This window comes from Rhinolophus sinicus, chromosome 14 (genome assembly GCF_057876585.1).
Source record: "Rhinolophus sinicus isolate RSI-liver-muscle chromosome 14, RSI-T2T, whole genome shotgun sequence".
Taxonomy (NCBI): Eukaryota; Metazoa; Chordata; class Mammalia; order Chiroptera; family Rhinolophidae; genus Rhinolophus; species Rhinolophus sinicus.
The window spans coordinates 178,232,258-178,236,203 of NC_142514.1; the positions used below are offsets into that span (position 1 = coordinate 178,232,258).

Consider the following 3,946-nt stretch of genomic DNA (forward strand, 5'->3'; position numbering starts at 1 on the left):
GGGGCTTCTTAGGAGGAGCTCCAATGCAGACCCAAGTCAGCCACTGCATGTGACTGGCTGGGAGCCACCTGGTAGGAGCTATGAAGTGACTTACAGTTGTGTGCTGCCTCTGCTAAAACTGGAGGAGTGTGGGCCACACTTCAAACCGAGGATGACTGCCACCAGCACTAGGCTGGAGATAATTCTGCAAAAAGCCATGACACCCAGAATCCTGCTGCCACCTGCCAACTCCCTTAAGGTTCAGCCACTGATTAAGCCTGTGTGGTATGCAATTTGGGTGAGGCAGGGTCTCAGGGAGTCACTAGAGTGGGAAGAGTTGTGATCACCAGGTTAATGTAGATTCTGGTTTGGTGCCAGTGCTGAGCCTGGAGTGACTCAACTCAGCAAAAGTCTCAGAGCATACCGAGGCCAGTCACCACCTGCCTGGGGCCCATGGACTCATGTAGTTTTCCAAGGAAGAGTGCAATTTGGGAGAGGCTGGCTACTCGTGGAGAATGTGCCTCCAGCTGTGCATGAGTTGGTGGGGAGGGTTCCCAGCTGAGTCAGCAGGGCAGAGCAGGCAATCTCACCAGCCGATTAGATTCAGATTTGGCCTGTGGAGGCAGGCTCAACATAGGAAAGATGGTGTCTGCCTGCAGGCTGCACGGGAGAAGAATTCCTCACCAGGAACATGTCAACTGTCCTCCAGTCTTCTCCCTAAAGCCACACACCTCTCTCTGGCCCCTGTATGTCTCCTAGATTCCCCAAGTCACCCTCCCTCCACTGGAGCCCAAGGTGAGTGCCTGCGAATGAGTAAATTTGTACGCGGGCTGTTTAAAAGGACGTTTGGGTTTCCTGCAACTTACCATCCCACCCGAACTGTCGGAATCTCCACTGTTTTTCATAGCTAGATGTTGTGGGGTCTCCTCTTCGCGGTACCAGTACTCTGGGCTTGTTAGCCTGGTGTAGGAGGCAGGCATCCCTCACTCCTTTGGGGGAAACTCCGCAACCGAGATATCCCTCCTGATTATCAACTGCCACAGGGAAGTTTGGGGCCCATTCTGTGTCTGTACCCCTCCTACCAGTCTCAACATGGCTTCTTTATATTTTTAGTTATAGGATTTCTGTTTGGCTAGACTTCAGATGGTTCTCCTGTTGACTGTTATATAATTTAGTTGTAATTTTAATGTGTTCACAGAAGGATGCAGGCACAATGTTTATGTATTCCACCATCTTGGATCTCTCCAAGAAAAGATAATGTTTGTATGACACACTGGAGTAAACTGGAGGGGATCTGGATTCCAGGAGTATGCTGCTCTAGGCTGGGGGAAACTGGGCCATGGTAGGGATGGTATGTCTGGCAGTCTCAGTCCCCACTTGGTTTCCATAGTGTTAAAGGGATTAATTAAGTCTTGGCTACAGTCTGTGCTTTATCTGAAGAGTTAACAAGCTATTTCTTAATGGACCAGATAGTAAATATTTTAGGCTTGTGCACTACAACATCTCTGTTGCAACTATTCATGGAAGCAGTCACAGATAATATGTAAGCAAATGAGTGTGGCTATGTTCAATAAAATCTATTTACAAAAACAGGCACCCAGCCTGTAAGTCATATTTGCTGACCCCATATGTATATGAATATTATGCTTCAGAGCTTTTTTAAACTTTGAAAAGTTTAGTCCTGTTTTAAACTTTGTTGAAGTTTTAGGCAAGGCAGAACTTTACCCTTACTCACTTTGGTTTTCAGCTGGGACTCTTAACCAAAAAAATAGATTAACAAGAGAAAAACAAACAGTTTATTAAAGGAGAAAGGACACTTGTGGGAGAAACCGAAACCAAAAGTAACTCAAAAATGTGGCTTAGAATTCCAGTTTATATATTCTAGCATCTTCAACAAAGAATACATTTTTAGAGAAATGACTGGACAAAGAAATACTTAGGCTTCCCAGGGCAGCTCATTATGGGAAGGTAAATGAATGGAGTGAGGTTTGTTTGCAGATTCCTCTGGTGCCAGCTCTGGGTAGATATGAATCTATCGTCAATAAAAGTAGGATTTATAGCCTGCCTTTAGGCAAGAAAGGGGGAGCTTTTTTTTATGTGTGTTTGCTCAATTGCTTAATTTTATTTTGCTCAAAATAATTCTTATGTCAAAGAGCATATTTTGGGATAACTTATTCTGGTTTCCTTCAAAGCCCAGTTTATTAATGTGTTCTTTTATAGATTTTGCTTTTGGTGTTATATCTAAAAATCTTTGCCTAACTCAAGGTCACAAAGACTTTTTCCTCTATTTCGTCCTTCAATGTTTTTTATCTTCAAAACTTCATAAAGGGTCAGCCTTCTTAGAAGCCCCTTGAGAATGAATGAATGAATGATTTAAATGCCTTCACTTTCTTACCTCCAATTCTCCCCACCTCAGACTTCCTAACCCATGAAGCTCAACAGAGAGTCCTTGAACCCCAGTCTGAATTTTGAGCTCCCAATGTTGCAGATTTGTTTGCCTGTAATTTAGTGATTCCTAGCGTTTTGATGCTGCAACACATTTTTTTTTTTGGGGTCAATAAAAGCTTTAGGATTATCTGCACATATACATTTGCTTCAAGTTGATAACACTAGTAGTTTCACTTCAATACAAATTATGTCAGAGAGCTCTCAAATTTCATATATATATATATATATATATATATATATATATATATATATCCTGTTTGAGATTCTTTTTTTTTTAAAAATCTAGATACAGATCAAGAGTGAGTCTCTTGATGACAGATGGGCAGCTAGTTTGTCCTGAACTTTATGGTGTATTGCTCCAGACTCTCTTAGGCCTCTTAGGCTGTCTGGGGCTCGCTGTGGTGACACTATGTCAGACAGATATAGTAGGAGACGAATGGCTGCAAAGCAAGATCTCCCATCTCCTCCATAACAGTGTGTTAAGATTTTTCAATTGTTTTCAAAGCAGATTGCAAGCTCCTCTATCATTTCATAGCAGCTGGCTATGGCAGGAGTCCCTCTGCCTGGGATTGGATGATGGTGAGTAATAATTCTGTACTGCTGATAGAGGTTCCAAAGGTTTGGGACTCTGTATTTTGACAGTTCCCTTCTGGTGCAGAAAAAAAATATGTCTTGTGTACCACAGCTGCTTAGTTCTTCTGTATCTTTTTCGCTGTTTCTTCTAATATCTTTAAATTTACAACCTGGAAGAGCACATAAACCAAGAAACTGAGAACAATTCACTCATCACAGCCATGATATCTGAATTGGAGTCTGTTCATCTTTAACAGGCTCGTCATCTGAGGAGTCAAACTCACTTGTTTGCAATGAACTCGATGGCTTCATCACTGGTCTCCCCACATCATAACCAGCCACTGCCCCCCTGGGGTAGCACCTGCTTTTCAGTGGCCCAGGGCCGAGCCCTGTAACACATTCTTTGTATAACATATACACATCCCACTTTCATTTATACCCCAACCTGCTTTTTATAAGCCAACAATTAAATTTAAAATCAGTTTTCATTGTCAGATTCTCAAAATAAGCAGAGACTATCTAGGTTACAACAGTTCCTCTCTATGAATTACAGAGAACAGTCATTAGACAGGATAGGTTTGGACCAAGCCTAAGCCTAGAAGTATGAGATTATGACTGAGATAAGAAGTGGACTTGGGAGATGGGGCTTGGCGTTTACCAGGCCCTTGCTTGTAAGTCTCCTGCCACAATTGCTCAGCTGCGTATCTATTTCCCTTTATTTTAAAAAAAACCCATGTATGTCTATATATATATATATACACACACACAGAGGGTGCCAAAAAAATGTATACACATTTTAAGAAAGGAAAACTGTATTAAAATTGTGTTACTCAATATATACCGATAACAAAAGATGAATACAAGTCACGTTTGACTTCTGCAATTACAAGAGGTGCTCAAAGTGGTTACCATCAGCGTCCAGACACTTCTGATTACGGCCAACTAC

The 3,946-nt window shown here is 42.1% G+C and overlaps 1 pseudogene; it reads right to left on the reverse strand.

Annotated features, from left to right (window-relative positions):
• Nucleotides 1–2,709: 2,709 nt before the first annotated feature.
• LOC109438811 (cyclin-dependent kinase inhibitor 3 pseudogene) lies at nucleotides 2,710–3,312 on the reverse strand (annotated as a pseudogene).
• Between the last annotated feature and the right edge of the window lie 634 nt (nucleotides 3,313–3,946).